This window comes from Heteronotia binoei, chromosome 5 (genome assembly GCF_032191835.1).
Source record: "Heteronotia binoei isolate CCM8104 ecotype False Entrance Well chromosome 5, APGP_CSIRO_Hbin_v1, whole genome shotgun sequence".
Lineage (NCBI taxonomy): Eukaryota > Metazoa > Chordata > Lepidosauria > Squamata > Gekkonidae > Heteronotia > Heteronotia binoei.
Genome location: NC_083227.1, coordinates 1,948,572 through 1,956,600, shown reverse-complemented (window position 1 = coordinate 1,956,600; position 8,029 = coordinate 1,948,572).

Genomic DNA, 8,029 nt, shown 5'->3' with positions numbered 1-8,029 from the left:
TTCAGCAATAAAAATTGTGAGAATACTACTCGATCCTTTTCGTTGGAGGTGCCAGGAGCAAGACCTTCCCATGACCATTTCTACTTGATCCTTTTCGTTGGAGGGGCCAGGGACAAGACCTCGTGCATGCAAGAAAGATGCTCTACCACTGAGGTATGGCTTCCACTCCATGGCTCTCCTTTTAGTTGGAGGTGCCAGGGACAAGACCTCGTGCATGCAAGAAAGATGCTCTACCACTGAGCTATGGCTCCCACCCCATGGCTCTGTTCAAGTACAGTAGGAAGGAGGAGTGGCAGCAAACAACAGGAACGTATTTTTAGAAACTGTAATTGGCTCTTCTTCAGCTTTTACAATTGGTTAATTTATCCCTGCCGGGCCTGAGGAGTGGGTAACAGACCCAGGGAATGCAAAACCGGCCAGGCAGTGTCTGCGGTCCACAGAGCTTGCTTTCCATTGGGAAAGGCAAGCTCCAAGGAGCACATATGCTGCGTGTGGGGAGAGGGGTGCCGCCCAGGTGCCACCCAGGTGGCGCCCTAGATGGCTGTCTACTTGGCCTTCTCTCATGCACCAGCTATGCCTGGGAAATTGAGGCACAAGTGGAAAAAATGGCCAGGAAATGGCCTCCATAGGGATGTTCTAGGAATTTCCCTCTCTCTCTATGATCTGTACTATAGAGGTTAGTGGAAATCCCTAGCTCATCACCTGGAAGTCTGCCCCAGATTCCATTCTCTCCAGGCATTGGCGTCAAGGAGCACACCGCTATCGAACATGGTATGTTCGCCTACAAAATATGTTGGCCACAAAGTTCTCAGAATTCCTGGTATTGGCTGAGGGGAATTGTCAGGACTATGAAAAATAAAGAATGTTGTACCATTCCCTGGGAGGTGTGGGCCTTGATAATTTGCCAGCCATAGTCCTGATGAAGGTCTTCAATCTTCAGTGACTCGCAGTCAAAAGAACCTCCAGGAAACGAACCTGGTCGCTCCAAATTCTGACAGGGGAACATTCCCAAGAGGGAAAAATTAGGCATTTTTGTCAAAGGTCCAGAGATATCAGAAATCTTTTGCAAACCCTTTCTGCCCTAGCTGGTGGGTAAAGGGAATAAGACACACAATTACAGACCAGAGCTGAAACGTGATCCGTAGATTTAATTTTTGTGCCAATCAAAGAAAATTACAGCAAACCAGCCTTTCAGAACGCAACGGGACCCTAAATTTAGAAACGCACGCGTCGCCAAAGAGGTATTCTTGGGTGCCTCCCCCACCTTCAAAACTAGATTACCCTAAAATATGGAGCTAATTACAGATTCGTCTGTGATCTACTCTGAAAAGCATGTATGGTGGTCAGGGATGCTGGGGACAGATGGGGATAAGTGCATTTATGCTTCAAAAGGCAAATATTTAGGAATGGTACATAACCGTAGCTGAGAAAAATTGCACCAGATCTAAATAGCATGACTACATGAATTAGGTTGACATCTCTTCCCTAGGGCCCTGGCTGATGAGAAGCAGATTATTATGGGATGTAGACGTGAACCACCAATAGGCATCTAAACACCGCTTGTGCATCTTTCAGTGTGCAGCTATGCTTTAAGACGAGAAGGTGAAACAAACTATTCTGAGCAAGCGACGAACTCTCCTTGGCTCATTTGGAAATGAGTTGACTAGTTTTTTTTTTTTAAGTTATAAATTGTCTTTCTTGAGAGTTGCATAGCGTGCAACGCATATAAATGGCGTAAATAGAAGTTATAACGACAGTAGAGTATAATCCATAAATCATACCATACATAAAAATATAACAACCAAAAAATATCTCCAACTTCGTTCTGTCAGACTCTTTAAAAATAAATTAGCTTTTTTTAATAATAATGCTTTATAGGAAGGATATCTTTCTCATAAAAATAAGACCCCAAAGGGTACCAAAAGGATACTACGTGTTTTTTGTATTGTTTATAGGTTATATCATAGGAGTTATATGCGATTTTTATTACAATAAAAGTTTCCCATACCCTTTGGTACCATATGTCTACTATCGGTATGCTTTTGTCCATCCACAAAGTTTCAGTGGTCAGAGTTGACTAGTTATGAGCTATCTTGGTGAAACAAATCTGTTTCTAGAGCTTCTCTCCTATTTGCAATGTTAGTACATCTGTACAGCTGTACAGCTGTGTGCAGACACTGGTGATTTAAGAGGGTTCTACGAAGCCCTGAAGGCAGTATATGGTCCATCATATCAGACTCAGAGTCCCTTGCGTAGTGCAGACGGCCAAGTGCTCCTCACAGACAAGGCATCCATATTGAACCGGTGGTCGGAGTATTTTCAGGTTCTCTTCAGTGCCAACCGCGTAGTTCAAGATTCAGCAATTCACCTCACCCCACTTCAACCAGTGAAAACAGAGTTGGATGAGATCCCCACTCTAGAAGAGACTGTTAAAGCCATCAAGCAACTGAAAAGTGGCAAGGCAGCAGGAGTTGATGGAATTCCACCAGAGATCTGGAAGCATGGGGGCACAGTACTACATAGCTCACTTCACAAAGTACTTGTCACCTGCTGGGAACAAGGCAAATTACCACAGGACTTTCGTGATGCAATCATCATCACCCTATACAAGAACAAAGGGGAAAAGTCAGACTGCTCCAACTACCGGGGGATAACCCTGCTCTCCATCGCAGGCAAAATCCTTGCCAGAATACTCCTGAACAGACTGGTGCCCGCCATTGCAGAAGAACTCCTCCCAGAGAGCCAGTGCGGCTTCAGAGCTAACAGGAGCACCACCGACATGGTATTTGTTCTCAGGCAGCTCCAAGAGAAATGCAGGGAACAAAACAAGGCTCTGAATGTGACTTTTGTCGACCTTACCAAAGCTTTCGATACCGTTAGCAGGAAAGGCCTGTGGCAAATCTTGGAACGTTTAGGATGTCCCCCAAGGTTCCTCAGCATGATCATCCAGCTACATGAAGACCAGCGAGGCCAAGTCAGACACTGCAATGACCTCTCGGAGACCTTCCCAATAGGCACAGGTGTAAAGCAAGGCTGCGTTCTCGCACCAACTCTCTTTACTATCTTCTTTAGCATGATGCTTCAAAGAGCCGCAGTAGATCTAGATGATGACGATGGTGTCTACATCCGCTATCGTACTGATGGCAGCCTGTTCAACCTGAGGCGACTAAAGGCCCACTCCAAGACAATGGAAAAACTCATCCGAGAGCTACTGTTTGCTGATGATGCTGCACTCGTCTCCCACTCGGTATCAGCTCTGCAGCATATGACGTCCTGCTTTGCAGAGGCTGCCAAGCTATTCGGCCTAGAAGTTAGTCTGAAGAAGACAGAAGTTCTCCACCAGCCTGCACCCCAGGAAGATTATCACCCTCCCTGCATCACTGTGGGTGAATCAGTTCTGAAGACAGTCCAGCAGTTCAGCTACCTGGGGTGCATCATCTCCTCAGATGCTAAGATCGACAAGGAGATTGACAACAGGCTGGCAAAGGCAAACCGTGCCTTTGGCCGACTGCACAAAAGAGTGTGGAGCAACAAGCATCTGAAAAAAGGCACAAAGATCAATGTTTACAAAGCGGTTGTAATGACAACCCTCATCTACGGCTCCGAATCGTGGGTTTTATACCGTCATCACCTGCGACTCCTCGAGCGCTTTCATCAGCGCTGCCTTCACACCATCCTCAACATCCACTGGAGTGACTTTGTGACCAACACTGAAGTCCTCAAGCGGGCGGAGGTTACCAGCATCGAGGCACTGCTGTTGAAGACGCAGCTGCGCTGGGCAGGGCATATTTCTAGGATGGAAAACCACCGCCTTCCCAAGATTGCCCTGTATGGCGAACTCTCCATTGGCCATCGAAATAGAGGGGCACCAAAGAAGAGGTACAAGGACTCCTTGAAGAAATCCCTTGGCACCTGTCGCATCAACCATCACCAGTGGTCTGACCTAGCCTCGGATCGCAAAGCATGGAGGCACACCATCCACCAGGCTGTCTCTTCTTTTGAGAACGCACGCATAGCTGGTCTTGAGGACAAAAGGAGATTGAGGAAGAATCGCACTGCTACAGCACCAACCCTAAATCAGACTTTTCCCTGCAGCCACTGTGGCCGGACCTGCCTGTCCCGCATTGGTCTTGTCAGCCACCAGCGAGCCTGCAGCAGACGTGGACTATTGCACCCTTCTTAAATCTTCGTTCGCGAAGCCAAGCCGAGAGAGAGACATCTGTACCAGAGGGAACTGTGCCCATGGGAACAGTTTCTTGGCGCTTGCCAACTGTTTTTTTTTTTTAAGTGGGCAGGACAAAATGGAACTTTTCTCCAGGAAGGCTTCCAACTAGTCATCGGAGATTTGATTGGCGGTGGGATATTTGAAAAAACAAAACATTGCTTTGGCAGTAGCTGCCTCCACAGCGCAAGGATCTTCTTCACTGTGAGGCTGAGGGTGAGCAGCGGCAGCCATTGTGTGGCTGGTTTCATCTCCCGCGGCAACCATTTTGTAACAGCCAATTGTTATCCAATTAGGGTTGCCAAATCCAACTCAAGAAATATCTGGGGACTTTGGAGGTAGAGCCAGGAGACTTTGGGGGTGGAGCCAGGAGCAAGGGTGTGACAAGCATAATTGAACTCCAAAAGGAGCTCTGGCCATACATTTAAATACCTTCCTTCCATAGGAAATAATGGAGAATGGGGGCACCTTGTTTGAGGGCTCAAATACTGGGACCCCCTAGTCCAAACTTTTTTAAATTTGGGGGGTGTTTTGAGGAAAGGCACTGGATGCTATGCTGCAAACTTGGTGCCTCAAAAAACAACTCACATAAGAACATAAGAGAAGCCCTGTTGGATCAGGCCAATGGCCCCTCCAGTCCAACACTCTGTGTCACATAAGAACATAAGAGAAGCCATGTTGGATCAAGCCAATGGCCCATCCAGTCCAACACTCTGTGTCACACAGTGGCCAAAAAAATATATATATATACACACACACATATATATACACACTGTGGCTAATAGCCACTGATGGACCTCTGCTCCATATTTTTATCTAAACCGCTCTTGAAGATGGCCATGCTTGTGGCCGCCACCACCTCCTGTGGCAGTGAATTTCACATGTTAATCACCCTTTGGGTGAAGAAGTACTTCCTTTTATCCGTTTTAACCTGCCTGCTCAGCAATTTCATTGAATGCCCACGAGTTCTTGTATTGTGAGAAAGGGAGAAAAGTACCTCTTTCTCTACTTTCTCCATCCCATGCATTATCTTGTAAACCTCTATCATGTCACCCCGCAGTCGACGTTTCTCCAAGCTAAAGAGTCCCAAGCGTTTCAACCTTTCTTCATAGGGAAAGTGTTCCAGCCCTTTAATCATTCTAGTTGCCCTTTTCTGGACTTTCTCCAATGCTATAATATCCTTTTTGAGGTGCAGCGACCAGAACTGCACACAGTACTTTAAATGAGACCGCACCATCGATTTATACAGGGGCATTATGATACTGGTTGATTTGTTTTCAATTCCCTTCCTAATAATTCCCAGCATGGCGTTGGCCTTTTTTATTGCAAACGCACACTGTCTTGACATTTTCAGTGAGTTATCTACCACGACCCCAAGATCCTTCTCTTGGTCAGTCTCTGCCAGTTCACACCCCATCAACAGAGCCCCAGATACCCATGGATCAATTCTCCATTCTACCCTATGGGAATCAGTCTCCATAGGGAATAATGAGTGCCCAGCAGGCATTTCCCTCCCCCTCCCCCACTTTCTGATGACCCTGAAGTGGGGGGAGGTCCTCCAAACCAGGGGGTCCCCTGCCCACAACTGGGGATTGGCAACCCTAAAGTCTGGAGACCGCGATCTACGCCAATGGGACAATGTATGCGTGCTTTATTGTCTTGTACCCTGGAATAACAGTTCCCGTGTTTGAGAGTCAGTTCAGTACAATGATTCAGTGTGCGGACTTTGGTCTGGCAGAACCGGGTTTCATTTCACACCCCTCCGCATGCAGCTGCTGGTGTGACCTTGGGCCAGTCGCAGTTCTTGAAAGAGCTCCTCTCAAGAGAGAGAGAAGTTGTCTCAGAGCTCTTTCAACCCCACCTACTTCACAGGTTGTCTGTTGTGAGGAAAGGAAGAGAGAAGGAGATTGCAAGATGCTCTGAGATTTACACTCTGAGTGCAGGGCGGGATATAAATCCATTTTTTTCTTCTTCTTCAATACCAGCCATGCTGGAGAACGGCTTGGAAAATCCCTCCCCACTCCCCATTTCAGTCCTTCAGGCTCATTTTTATCAATGACCATATACATCTTGATAAAACAGTACCTGAAAGTAACCTTGGATTCTTTCTGAGCGATGTATTTCTAATGTCGACTCTTTTCTGGTCAAACTTTATAGGGGAGAATTTTGATGTAACTGCTTGTACAATCACAAAAAGACTGAAGAAGAAGAAGATATTGGATTTATATCCCGCCCTCCACTCCGAAGAGTCTCCGAGCGGCTCACAATCTCCTTTCCCTTCCTCCCCCACAACAGACCCCCTGTGAGGTAGATGAAGATATTGGATTTATATCCCGCCCTCCACTCCAAAGAGTCTCAGAGCGGCTCACAATCTCCTTTACCTTCCTCCCCCACAACAGACACCCTGTGAGGTAGATGAAGATATTGGATTTATATCCCGCCCTCCACTCCGAAGAGTCTCAGAGCGGCTCACAATCTCCTTTCCCTTCCTCCCCCACAACAGACACCCTGTGAGGTAGATGAAGATATTGGATTTATATCCCGCCCTCCACTCCGAAGAGTCTCAGAGCGGCTCACAATCTCCTTTCCCTTCCTCCCCCACAACAGACACCCTGTGAGGTAGATGAAGATATTGCATTCATATCCCGCCCTCCACTCCGAAGAGTCTCAGAGCGGCTCACAATCTCCTTTCCCTTCCTCCCCCACAGCAGACACCCTGTGAGGTGGGTGGGGCTGGAGAGGGCTCTCACAGCAGCTGCCCTTTCAAGGACAACCTCTGCCAGAGCTATGGCTGACCCAAGGCCATTCCAGCAGGTGCAAGTGGAGGAGTGGGGAATCAAACTCGGTTCTCCCAGATAAGAGTCCGCACACTTAACCACTACACCAAACTGGCTCTGACAGAGCATTGTCAAAGTACATTTGCTCAACAGTGAAGCAAATGGAGGGGTGGCCTCCGTGTCTTACTGCTAGCTGATGCTGCATCAAAAAATATTTGAACTTCTGTGCCAGATTGTAGTACCCATGGATGATTTATGCGTGAGCAGAGTTATCATGCGACAGGTCCCACAGTTTGCTTTGTAAGCTAACATCAGATCACACAATATATGAGTTATCACCTGGTCGGGATTAAAATATATATTTTTTATTTTCCAGATCTGTTTCTAAAAGCTATGTGATGTATTATTGACCCCTGAAGGAGGCCCAGGAGGCTGAAACACATATGGTTTTGTGTTGGTCGTTTGGTATTTCTCATCAATTCTGTATGAGGAATTTATAATAGCTTGTGTAAAACCAGGGCTTTTTTGTAGGAAAAGCCCAGCAGGAACTCATTTGCATATTAGGCCACACCTTCTGACACCAAGCCAGCCAGAACTGCGTTCCTGTGGATTCCTGCTCAAAAAAAGCCCTGTGTAAAACTGATTCTGGATTACTGTTAATCAGGGCTTTTTTTGTAGGAAAAGTCCAGCGTGAGCTTATTTGCATATTAGGCCACACCCCCTGACAGCACCATTGTCTCATGCAGGGCTTTGGGGGGGAACCCAGCAGGAACTGATTTGCATATTAGGCCACACACCCCTGACTCCAAGCCAACCGGAACTGATATTCAAGCCTTATGTTTCTAACTACATTATTGTGTACACTATATAAGAAATATATTTCTTTTGTTATAAATTTAAGTGCTAATTAGAGATTTGTTCCCCTGGAGAGAAGGGCTGCTTTGGAAAGTGGACTCTTTGGTTTGATGCCCAGCTGATGCTCCTCCCTTCTCCAAACCCCGCCCTCCTCAGACTCCACCCCCAAAAGCTC